The sequence below is a fragment of the Chenopodium quinoa genome, unplaced genomic scaffold (genome assembly GCF_001683475.1).
Source record: "Chenopodium quinoa cultivar QQ74 unplaced genomic scaffold, ASM168347v1, whole genome shotgun sequence".
Taxonomy (NCBI): domain Eukaryota; kingdom Viridiplantae; phylum Streptophyta; class Magnoliopsida; order Caryophyllales; family Amaranthaceae; genus Chenopodium; species Chenopodium quinoa.
This window is the reverse complement of record NW_018744367.1, coordinates 7,828,827-7,842,478: the sequence shown is the minus strand read 5'-3', so window position 1 is coordinate 7,842,478 and position 13,652 is coordinate 7,828,827.

The following is a 13,652-nucleotide window of genomic DNA, read 5'->3' as shown; positions in this document are numbered from 1 at the left end:
GCCTCAGGCGGCTATTGGACCAATTGGCTGATGAGGGGGCTTTGAAGTCCTACCTGACAAAGTCCAAGGGTAACCCTACAAATGTAGGGCAATCGTCTAAGAAGCCGGTGGTGAGCTCTGACACAGATGAAGAGCATATCTACACCATTGCAGGCGGCTTCGCTAGTGATGGCCCCACCATTCGGGGTGTCAAGGACAACATCAGGAAGTTGTCCGCCTCAGAGGACGAAGGCCAGGCGTCAAAAGACGTCTTCCCAAAAGTCTTCATCTCTAAGAAAGACAGGAGTACGGTCAGGCGGCCCCACGATGACCCCATTGTCATCGAATGTAATGTTGCCAATCAACGAGTTGGCCGGATCCTAATCGATACCGGGAGCTCGTCTGATCTGATAAGCTATCGCTGCTTGGCGAAGCTGAAATACAAGCCCAGCAGTATGCACAAGGCCCCCCACCCCCTAGTTGGATTTGGAGGTGGGGTAGTGCATCCGGTAGGTAGGATAGACCTACCCATCCGGCTGGGAGGCAAGGGGGAAGGGCGGCACATGGTCGTCAAGTTTTTGGTAGTCGAAGAGCTGACTGCCTACAACCTCATATTGGGACGTCCAACCAGCAATGAGTCCAAGGCGGTAATCATCTCCTCCCTCATGCTGATAAAATTCGAGAGGGATGATGGGTTAGTAGGCTCCCTAAGTGGGGACCAAAAGGCGACTAGAGAGTGCTATCTCTCAGACGTTAGGCCGACTGCCCATGCATCCGGCCCCAGCGAGGAACCTACTGACCTCGATGACAAAGACGCCGGGCCTGTCCCTAAGGCAGGCGGTACAAAGAGAAAGGCAGACCAATTGGCCCCCGCTAAGAAAATGAAATAGCAATCACTAGCCGGGGAAAGGCTGGATGACTCCCGTCCCCAGTCGGCTGGTGAAAGCATTGATGTCGTCCTGGACGACAGCCGTCTTAACGGAACCATTAAAGTTGGGACGGTTGCTTTTGAAAAGTTGGGGGCGGACTTGCTCGAACTCCTGAGAGAGTTCAAAGACCTCTTCGCCTTTGAAGTGGAAGAGATGCCAGGCGTCAGCCCGGATCTAGTTGTCCACAAGCTAGCTGTTGATCCCAAAATAAATCCAGTTAGGCAAAAGAAGAGGGATCATGGCGAGGAGAGGTCATAGGTGGCAGCCGCTGAGGTCATAAAGCTCCTCGACGCTGGGTTCATTCAGCAATGCTACTACCCGGATTGGGTAGCTAATGTGGTCCTTGTCAAAAAACTGAATGGTACTTGGCGGATGTGTGTAGACTACACTGACCTAAACAGGGCATGTCCAAAGGATAGCTACCCGCTTCCTAAGATAGACAGTCAGGTTGACTCTACAGCCGGCCATGCCCTGATGAGCTTCATGGACGCCTACTCAGGCTTCCATCAAATTCCCCTATGGAAGAAGGATCAGGAAAAGACAGCCTTCGTCACTAATCAGGGATTGTATTGCTACACGGTGATGTCGTTTGGGTTAAAGAATGCGCCTGCTACCTTCCAGCGAATGATCAACACGGTTTTTAACCATCAAATCGGAAGGAATGTAGAGGCGTATATACACGACATGATAGTCAAATCCAAGCTCCAGGCGGATCACCTAGCTAACCTCCGAGAAACCTTCACCACACTCAGGCGGTACAAGGTCATGCTTAACCCCAAGAAGTGTGTCTTTGGTGTTGAGTCTGGGAAGTTTCTCGGATTCTTGATTGATCAAAGAGGCATAGAGGCCAATCCGGAGAAGGTCCAGGCGGTGATTGACATGCAATCACCCCGAACCGTCAAGGAGGCCAAAAAAATTAACCGGTTGCCTGGCGGCAATATAAAGATTCCTCAGCCGGTCAGGCGACAAGTGCCTTTACTTCTTCCAAGCAATCAGGAAGAGGTCTAGATTTGAATGGGGAGAAGAGGCTGAGGCGGCATTCCAAAGGTTAAAAGAACACCTGCACTCGTTGCCTAGACTAGTAAGCCCCCTGCCCAAGGAGGTTCTCTACATGTACCTAGCCGTCTCAGATCACTCCCATAGTGTCGTTCTCCTTGCTGAGAGAGACGGCAAACAGCTTCTAGTGTATTTCATCAGCCATATTCTCAGAAATGCTGAACTCCGGTACCCAATGATTGAAAAATTTGGGCTGGCTCTCTACAAAGCAGTCAAGCGGCTAAAGCCATACTTCTTGGCCCATCCGGTAATTGTCAATACTGATCAGCCACTCAAACGACCAATGACCACCATGGAGTCATCCGGCTGAATGATCAAGTGGGCTGTTGAAATTCAGAGCCTGGAAATAACTTTTGAGCCTAGGCAGGCAGTGAAGGGTCAGGTGTTTGCTGACTTCATTGTCGAAATGACTAGGCCTTTCAGCCGGAAGATGCTGGACAGGTTTGGAGGTTATTTGTAGACGGAAGCTCTACGGTAAACGGTTGTGGTGCATGCGTAATTTGCAAATCTTTAGAAGGAGATACATACGAATATGCACTACGGTTCAAATTTCAAGCTTCAAACAATGAAGCTGAGTATGAGGCCCTGCTAGCCGGTATGCGCATGTGTAAGGCGGAAGGGGCAAGAAAAGTTGCCGCCTGCTCAGATTCTCAATTGATCGTCAGCCAATTCAATGGTAACTACGAGGCCACCCATCCGGCAATGATCAAATACCTGCAGGCGGTCAAAGAGGGGGCAGGGGCATTTAATGAGTTCCATTTGGAACAAGTGCCCCGGTCCGAAAACAACCAGGCGGATGCCTTGTCCAAACTGGCCTCATCCGCCACTTGTGACACGCCTAGGTCAGTCTTTTGGGAGGTCATGGAAAAAAGAAGTATCGAGCATGATCCCATTGGAATCTTAGACCAAAGCTCCACCTAGATGGACCCCATCCGGGACTATTTGGTAGACGGCACCCTGCCGGATGCCTCTTCAGAAGCGGCAGCACTTAAAAAGCGAGCTCTAAGCTTTGAAATGTTCAAGGGGGAACTCTTTAGAAAGGGGTACCTCCATCCATTACTGAAATGCCTAACCCCAGAGCGGGGAAGAGAAGTGTTAGAGGATCTGCATGCGGGCTTTTGCGCTTCACATATAGGAGGCAAGACTCTGGCAAAGAGAGCTAGACGGTAAGGTTATTTTTGGCCGAACCTTGAGGCGGATGCCATGGACTTGGTGAAAAAGTGTGACAAATGTCAGAAGTTTGCCCGGCTCATACACCGTCCGACAACTGACCTGACGGCAATCTACAGCCTGGTTCCCTTTGCAAAGTGGGGCATGGACATCTTGGGTCCTTACACGCCTGCCTCAGGTGGTAGGAGATACATTCTGGTGGCTGTAGATTACTTCACTAAGTGGGTTGAGGCCGAGGCGGTCAAAGGCATCAAGACGAAGGACGTCATCTCCTTCATATGGAGAAACATCATCACCCGGTTTGGGGTGCCTATGTCTATGGTTTTTGACAATGGTCCTCAGTTTGAAACGCCTGCCCTCAAGAGATCAGGGGATCTCACATTGTTTTGCATCTGTTGGCCGGCCCCAAGCAAACGGTCAGGTTGAAGCCTTCAACAAACTCATCTCAGACGGCATAAAAAAGAAGATCGAAAGAGTCGGTGGTCTGTGGGAGGATAAGTTACCTCACGTCCTTTGGGCCATCAGAACGACTGAGAAGGGGGAAACTGGTGAAACCCCGTTTCTAATGGCGTACGGCACTAAAGCGGTTCTGCTAGTAGAGCTCTATGAACCAACACTCCGAGTCATGCTCTATAACGAGGAGGCTAACTGGGAAGCTATGCGCCTAGCATTGGATTCACTCCCAGAACGCAGGGGCAATGCCGCCTTACGTCATGAAATATACCGTCTAAGAATGACGAGGGCTTACAACAAAAGAGTACGCAAGCGCCCTCTCAAAGTTGGGGACTTCGTACTACGAAAGATGGAGGCCACTGGCAGGGCAAATGAACAAGGGAAGCTGACCCCCAATTGGGAAGGCCCCTATCGGATATATGACGAAGTCAGAGGCGGAACCTACCGCCTGGAAACTCCAGACAGTAGGAAGCTACCTAGGACCTGGAATGTGGATAACTTGAAAAAGTACTACTTCTAGGAAGATGTGGTCATTTTTTGTAAATAGAGCAAATTAATGAGAAATACTTTATTTCAATTTCTATGTACCAAAGTCCCGATGTGAACAACACATCCGGATTTTTTTAAGATCGGGCAACCGTTTGCCCCAAACATAAACCAAAAACGCTAAGTACCTAACTTAGTCGGTTAAACGGCAAAAAGCCTATAATAAACCATCTGCTCAACCTCTGAACAGACATCCGGCAACGCCCATCCGGGTGAATTTGTCGAAGAGAACATCTCCCTTCTGGTGGTATATTGTTCTAAGCGTCAAAGCGTCGGACGGTCTTAGCCGGCTAGGTTAAGCCCATGACCGTCCGAATGACCTATTGCAAACGAGATAGAGCCAGATATTGCCCCCAAGGCAATACAGGCGGCAAAATTAAATCTCGTTGGGCAGACGGCTATTGCCAAAAAACAACCTAGCCGGCTTAGGCGCCCATTAATCAACTTCTAACAGATCTTGACTGACTATTACCCCATGGTACCCCAGACGGGGAAATTACAATTCAAGCCACAACCTTCTTTGCTTCAAGACAACTAAGGCGGCGAACGTTCTATTTAATTTACTTCCCGCCAATTTGGGAAAGATTCCATACGGCTGTTACCCCAAGGTAACCCAGCCGGTAAGAACTCTATAGTCAGCCGGCATAGGCTGGCTCAGACTTCTCACGCAAGCGGTCACAAAGACCCCCATTTTGCTCTAACTGCCACTCAAGCGGCAATCAGTACATTAACGTCTGACCTAAACCCGCTTGACCCAGATTGGTTGATTGTTGATTTAGGAATGTATGGGCAGCTATTTGCTTAGTGTTTGCACTAAACAATCACCCACCCAGGGGCAAGCATAGTCAACCCATTCGGCATTGTTAATTAAAAAAAAAAAAGGGAAAGCATACAAACAGCAAAAAGCAAATAAAATAGAACAAGGTTTGCAAAAATGACCGACTCAGTCGGCATAAAATTATATTAACATTGGAATTTGTTCAAGTGTTAGCCGGACCCCCGTCCGGTGAAAAAAGATACATCAGATATACGGCACGCAGGCCGGAAAATTAGAAGACAAAGAGCTTAAGGCAGAGGCGGAGCCTGATCCTGATCCTGGCTCTGCAAGGCGGCTCCTGGGACAGGAGGGGCAATATCCTCTTGATTCTCTCCCCCTTCTGAGCCGTTCTCCGCCTACATGGCCTCAATTTGCTTTTGGACCCACTCCTCATAAGGCTCTGGAGCCGGCTGGTTCGTTTCTTGCGCATTAATGGCAAGATCTGCATATTTGTAGGCAAGTTCCCAGACGGTGTACTCCGCGTCCGGATGGACCAGGGACCAGGCCTTCTGCATTCGAGCAATGCAGTCTTGCTCATTCTCTTCGATGAGCCGACTCTGTTCAGCCTCCAGCGTAGCCTGGAAATTTTCGCTGGCCTTGGCTGCCGCCTCCTTCAAGCGGACGTTGTCAGCAAGGAGATTGGTGTTCTCCTTCCTGGCCACATCCAAGAGTTTGGAAGAGTCTTCCACCCTCTTCAGCTCCGCCTCGACATTATCCTTCTCCGCCTTGAGGTTGTGGATCTTGGTGCCAGCTTCATCGAGTGCCTTTTGGAGCCGCTTGATGTTGTCCGCCTGTTGCATGATTATGCTTTTAGTTTTCAATTCATGAATAATCATGGAATACTAGGCAACGTTATGGGCGTCAAACGCATCCCGTTTAGCCCGTCTTACCTCCTCACACTTGCGGGCATAAGCCTTCTTGAGCCCTTCTACGCGCAGCATCGACTACAAAAGCCCAGACGGTGTCAAAAGTGACCAGCGACATAATAACTTAAGAAACGAATTGAAGGATTATGTAACTCAGACAGGCCGGCCAGATGCTGGTCGGCATTGAAGGAATGGATCCCTGGGATCGCCTCCTTCTCCTCTTTTGGGACGGCCTTCAGCATGGCCCGAGCGTACCGTTGTACATCCGGCCAGCGAGGGGAGTGATCTGCACCAAAAATAGATGGTGAGAAGGCAACATACTTCCCTCCTATCGACTGCCGGCTGCTAGAAGAGTCTTCTGGCTGGAGCTGGGAGTGCGACTTGACCCGCATAGGCTTGCCAAGCAAAGAAGGGTTGAAGAGGTGAAGAGTACCTTGGGTGGTGGGCTGAAGGTCGTGACTGCCCTCAGCCGATATTGAAGCACCGGATGCCCTAGGTGGCGCCGTCTCCTTTTCAGGAACATCTAGTTGCTTCTTTGACAAATCGAACCCCAAGCCGAGGTTCTTGAGAGTTTTACCCCCAATCGTCAGACGGCTAGGTACCGTCAAAGAGGAAGTCTTCCTCGCCTTGTTTTGGGCAGGCGGCTCCTCTCCAGGCCTAAGCCTGATTATTTTTGAAACAGAATGGGGCACCTTGCTCCCATCCTAAAAACAAACATAGCAATCAGGCGGCATTGAAGCCAAACGGAAATATATGTAGAAAGAGAACAGAAAGATACCTTCTTCGCCGCTTGAGCAGCAAGTTTTTTCTCCGCATTTGCCTTGCGGATTTCAGCGGCTGACTTGGCGGGTGTCTTGTCAGCTGGCAACATTGCTAATCCACGCATTGCACAAAAGAACCCATCCGGTCAGAGAAACAAATAAATAAAGAACAAAACATAAGATAGGGGCAATCTCTAATGTGACCTACGTTTGTCAAACTGAGTGCTAAGCTTACAGACGGACAAAAACACCTCGTCTCGAAGAAACTCGTTCCTAGGTACCCAATTTCTGGGTACACTTATTAAGTCCCCATTGGAGAGGGTTGTGGTGGTCTGTTCAAAGAACTTAGACTCTATTATTCGCTCATAGTCCTCATCCGAGATACGAGGCTTCTTGCATTTGTGACCTAGAAGGGTCATCTTTCGGTTGTATATCCTATACTCCTGGTTCTCCTCTTGAGTAGGGGCGGAGACCAAGTAGAACCTGTTCTTCCAGTCAGACCACTTAGACGGTTTGTCTAAATTCATCAGGTACTGGGGATAGGTGGTCAATGTGTACCAGGCTCTCCAACCGCCTAGACTTCTGCTCAGGTAATGCATGTGAGCGAAAGCCTCCCATCCGGGGTTAATTTCCTGCATCTCGCAGGCGGCAATGTAACCCAATATGTTGACCCATGAGTTGGGGGTTAACTGCCAAATACCAAGGCCATATCCTCGAAGGATGGCCTTTATTGTGTTATGAAGGGGGAAGCAGAGACCAGCCAGGAATGCCGCCTCATAGCAGCCAAAATACCCGTTTGCGTTGGGCTGCTCGTCTTCCCAAACAATAGTGCCCATCTCAGGCGGCACAATTATTTTCCATTTCTTCCCAAGCGGGCGAATTTTTAGGATGTCCTCTAAATTATTTGCCATGCTTGCCCTATCTTTGGCAGAAACGGCGATAAGGAACGGGTTGCCTTTGCTATTCCAATTAGGCCTCTCCTCCGCCACGTTATCAGCATCCGGTGTCAAGAGACTGCTGCTGCTGCCGCTCTGCTCTCTACCGGATGAGGAGGCGGTCTCGTCGTCGCCGACACCCTCTTCTTGGTGTTCCAGCTCAACTTTAAGAGGCGAGGCAGCATCTTCATCGCCTCCCATTCCTATTCCTAAAATCCCATCACTGGGAGTGCTTGGGGTGCCAGGCAGAGAATCCGTTGTCCCCTCCGTCTGACTGGGGTAAGGCGGCAGCTCGCCTAAGTCTGCCTCCCTGTACTCTGGATCGAAGGCAGTCTTTTTTGTGCGAGCCATTGCGTCCTGCATAGAGACAGAGACGGTCGGTTTCGGAGATGAACAAGGAGACTCCTCGTACCCAGAGGCGGCACCCCCAGTCCTAGACTCAGCCGTACCAGGAGACCGGCTGACCTCTAAATTGTGGTGTGTCGTGTGTGTGATGGGTGAGGTCATTATTTTAAGGTATTTAAAGCCAAAAGAATCAAAAATAAACTCCAAAAAAGACAACCAAGACGTTACCTTGAGATTGAATAGAAATTTGGAGACGGTTGTTGACCAAAGATACCCCAAACGGTATCACTTTGAGCAAACTGCAAATTGGCAAAAGAAGGAAAATTAATCACCAATGTTGCCCAAAGAAACCACAGGCGAGAAAAGCCGGTTGGGTAAGATCGGCGAAAGCAAATAATCTGGGATTTTTATCAAATTGGGCACAGACCCCCCAGTCGGCATAAACCGGCTGAGTTTTGCAAGAAAGCTCAAAGAAATAGAGAAGCCAATACAGGCGGCCTGAAGACCGGCTGTGTATTCGTTAAGCTGAAGGCTGTTTTAAGGCACCCCATGCGGCAAAGACCGGTCAGGGGTCACAGCAAAACAGCTTAGAAAGAAATTGCTTGCTCACCCCCAGACGGTGTGAGACTGACTGGGAAAACAGCAAGGCAGGCCAAAAGAAAGTTTGATCAAAGATACCCCAGACGGTTTACACCAGCTGAGGGTCCATTGAATGCAACTCACCAATGAGATTGCTTGAAGATACCCCAGACGGTTTACACCGGATGAGGGTCTATTGAATGCAACTCACCAATGAGATTGCTTTAGGATACCCCAGACGGTTTACACCGGCTGAGGGTCCATTGAATGCAACTCACCAATGAGATTGCTTGAAGATACCCCAGACGGGTTTACACCGGCTGAGGGTCTATTGAATGCAACTCACCAATGAGATTGCTTGAGGACACCCTAGACGGTTTACACCGGCTGAGGGTCTATTGAATGCAACTCACCAATGAGATTGCTTGTTTGATGCCCTAGACGGTGAAAACCGACTGAGGGTCTATTGAGTGCAACTTCGATAAGTGCCAGAATATAACTCAAACGGTCTACCCCGGTTGAGATTTTCAATAGACGCAATTTATAAAAAATTGCCTAAAAAGCTCCAGACGGCAAACGCTGGTTGCAGCATAATCAAACATCCAATCAAAAAGACCGATTGAGTCAGAAGGATACCTTAGTGAGACGGACTGCGTAACTCAAGCGGTATCCGGAAGAACGACTGTTTACTTAAGTAAGCAGGCGGGGTCAAGAGCTCTCGTTTTTTCTCTCAATAAATTTCTCTCAAAAAAGACAAAGTGAGAAATGAAAGGAGGGGGATGCCTATTTATAGGAGATCCCAGAAGGTAAACCGTCACCTCCTCTTTCCCCTTAGTTTGAAATTTGAAAAAAGAGGGGGAGGGAGGCGAATCGTCGCCTTCCTGCTTGGTTGGCACGTGTCATAGGTACCACGTGGCATAGCCACGTCAGCACCTGTGAGGGCAAAAGTTTAGGGTAAAAATTACCCTGGACACGTGGCCCTATAGGGGTCTGACACGTGTCATCACCCTATTGCACCATGGGCATCCAACCAATGGATGCCACGTGGCATTGTACCCCAAATAGGGGAGCAGACCCATCTGCTATAAAAAGAGGAATCTACCTCATTTATTGGTATTCATAAATACGCCTGCAAAACCCGAGCAATATTAATTGCGGAATCTCCCGGAATCCGAGAGAACTAATCTACCTTCTGCACGTAATTTCACCCGGAATCATACTAACTTGACCTTCGGAGGCGGAACTCCACCCAACCGGAGTTTCGTGGTTTTGCAGGTACAGAAGTCAGGCGTACATTCCCCGTGCTATAACTCTCCCGTAGGACACCTCAGAAAACCCCGAAACACTTACAATTTCTTCTTTTTTACATTTTTGAAGAACGAAAGCTTCCCAATCATCCTTCGATATGCTAGGCCATATTTTCCATGGGAGTTTCTCTTCATCGATGACATCATCATCACTGCCACCTCCTTTCTTGTTCTTTGGTTTCCTCACAAGTTTCTTTGTGATAAACCGACGAACTAAGTTACACTTGAAGCTTCTAAATCTTACCGCAAGTAAGGATTCAAACACCCTTCGCTTGGTGTACTAATTTGGAATGTTAAATAGACTCTGCAAGCACAAATAACAAACATTATTAGTTTGCCCATAACATAACAATAAATTGAAATTGTTTATAAATAATGTGGAATATAAAAAACTTACCCTGGTATCATTCCAAAACGTGTCAATCAAGCCTGTAGGTACGTCGCTCATACGAAGCGTAATGGGGATTTTGCGCGCACAAATCCCAACTTGACCAGCATACTGACGACGCCATTTACCTGAGGGTTGCCCTACCCTGTCATACTTCAAGACCATAGGACTGACAGGTTTCTTGAAAGCTGTCGTCGGACCCCTCAGCTTCTTCTTCGCTGGTGCCTGCACCCCCCCTCCACTTTGATCCTCACGAAACGACTTCATAATGGCATTATCGATTGGAGGCGCTTGCTCAGCTGCAATTTCACACTCATCTATCATTCTCTCCAATACATCTTGCGCTTAATCTTCTGGCTCACCCAAATCAGGTTCCTTGTTCACATCATACAGCTGGTCCCCATCATTAGAAGAATCATCATCATTAGATTCAACATCCTCAACTCGAACACGGTATTGATAGTCCGCCATTAGATGTTAAAACCTGTCATTACAAACATAACACGTTATTAGCTGCTGAATTGTAAGGTAAACTTATAATCATATATAAATTGCTGAATTATAATACAAATAAACATAGAAAATGGTGAAGCAAGTTACTTTATTCATTTACAAGAATATAAGAAAAATGGGCAAGTAATTCAACAATTTCATTCATTTTCACCTAAAATGTGATTTTTTAATTCTTTCTACGCCTGCAATTCAAACTAACAGAAAATATACAGTACCTCAATCTAATATTCCTTCATCGTGGTCTGATCTCATGTAATTGGCTTGGTCGTCTATCTAATTTGGCACAACAGGTCTAGCAACAGTGAAAGGTGCCGAGTCATCAAAGGCATCATATTCTTCCTCATCCTCGACATCTCCAACACCAAGGATTCTTCTTTTGCCGGCTAGCACAATAGACCATTTTGAGTCGGCAGGGTCAGATATGTAGAACACCTGCTTAGCTTGAGATGCAAGGATGAATGGTTCCGCACTATCATTCAAGTTGCCAAGATCTACAAGAGTAAAGTCATCAAATTTGACATTACGCCTGATATTATCAACCCACTTACACTGGAAAAGAGCAATCGTGAAGTCACAATAATCAAGCTCCCATATTTCTTGAATTCGACCGTAGTATGACAACTCTGCATCAACGGGTGATTTATCCTTAGCACTTGCAAACTCCCTTAACGATGCCACAATCGTTACACCACTGTTTTGGGTCGAGGATGATATCAAATCTTGACGCTCAGTCCAAAATGTGTACCCATTTATGTCATATCCCTCAAATGAGCGAACATCATCCCTAGGACCATAAGCAAGCCACCTTACTGTAGGTGTGACACTCTCATCCATTCCACCCATCACTCGATCACGAAACCAACTCACAAACTTCTTATTGTGCAACTGCATCAGTGCCCTTTCACCTTTCAACGGAAACTCATCACGCAAACTAGCCATGTGCTCGTCTAAATATGGGTGAACATCTGCAACATGGTGCAACACATATAGGTGTGCTTGTAAGAACTTCTCTCGATCAGGTGACATTTGTTTTGACCCGATTGTGCCATGACCATCAAGTCTCCCTTCATGTCGAGAAGTAGGAATGCCAATAGGTTCAGCAACGGCTATATAGTCGGCCACAAAATTACTAATCTCCTCGGCCACGGTCCCTTGAATCATACTTCCTTCTGGGTGAGCCCGATTCCTAACTTTATCTGTCAATGTACCCATGTGTCTTTCAAAAGGATAGCACCACCTCATGAACACTGGACCGCACAACTTAATCTCACGCACCAAATGAAGAATCAAATGCACCATTATGTCGAAAAACGAGGGTGGGAAGTACATCTCGAATTTGCACAAAGTCACAACCACATCCGCCTGTAAAGCATCAAGTGTACAAGGATCAAGCACTTTGCTACATATTGTATTGAAACACGAACAGAGGCTTGTAATAGCTTCCCTCACGTGCTTTGGTAAAATACCACGTATTGCAATTGGTAGAAAAACTTGCATCAGAACATGACAATCATGGGATTTCATACTTGTCAGCTTCAATTCTCCATTTAAGGATACAAATCTTTTCATGTTAGATGCGTACCCTGATGGAACCTTAATGCCCTACAGACATGCACAAAACATCCGTTTTTCTACCCTTGACAATGTGTAGCAAGCCGGAGGTAAGTAGGCCTTCCCCTCCTTGGCTTTTCCCTCATTTTTCTTCTTCGACGCATCCGTCTCCTTTCCCTTTCCCTTTTTCGAACCCATTTCTTTTTCCTTTTCCTGTTCCTTTCCCTTACTAAACCTTTGCTGAACCCACAATTCTGGACGCACCCCCCATCTTTTCCAAATCTAAACGTGCACCCTTTCCGTCCTTTGTCTTGTTTTGAATATTCATCTGCGTTCCCACAAGAGCGTCACACACATTCTTCTCTATATGCATTACATCAAGACATTGCCTAACGTCATGTTCTTTCCAGTACGGGAGCAACCAAAAGATTGATTCTTTTTTAAAGAGAGCAACTGATTCCGCCGCTTTTTCAGATTTCCCAAATATTGTTCGTACACCCTTAACCCGAGCGTAAACCTCCTCACCAGTTAGTGGCCTAGGAGCAGTCCCCTCTTCCACTGTCCCATCGAAAGCCTTTTTCTGCCGACGGTACGGGTGATCGCGCCTGAGAAACCTTCTTGTCCTCAAATACACCTCTTTGAAAGAATGATCAAGGCGTCTGCTTGGCGTATCATCAATACAAATGGGACATGCCTTTTTCCCTTTATTCTTATACCCAGGCAAGTTGCCATATGCAGGAAAATCATTAACGGTCCACATAAAAGCTGCACGCAATGTGAACATCTCATTCTTATGAGCATCAAACAAGGAAACCATTTCGTCCCACATCTTTCTCAAATCATCAACCAGTGGCCCAAGATACACATCTATGTCATTTCCAGGTTGCCTTGGCCCTGATATCAGAAGAGAAAGCATTACATATTTCGTTTCATGCACAACCAAGGAGGCAAATTGTAGATCACTAAAAGTACCGGCCATGTGTTGTGCTGGGTACTAAGAGTGCTGATGGGCGTTAGAACGGTCGCACATTCCACACTCAATCAAATAAATTTATAAATCCTAAAACTAACCCCTAAACAAGTCTAGTGGTAAGTTCGGAGTCGAACCACAAGGAACGGTAATGCTAGATTGTTCTTAATCTAATGCCTAAGCTATGCCGAAGTCGGTTTATGGATAGTGGACACTACAACTACACTAACACACATATAAAGATCAAGATATTACAAAGTCTACTAGGGGCAAAGATCCACTTTGAACAATTAACAAGTTAATGGGAATCGATTTGATAATCAATCATGCAAAGAAAGAATTAAAATGGGAATTAATTACCATCAAGAGCAATCTCTCAAATTCCTAGCCTAGATCCCTCATTGACTAGGTGCATAGAAGAAATTTACCCAAAATGCAATCAAATATAAAAATTCTAATTCACAATCCCTTGTCAAACTAGAACTAA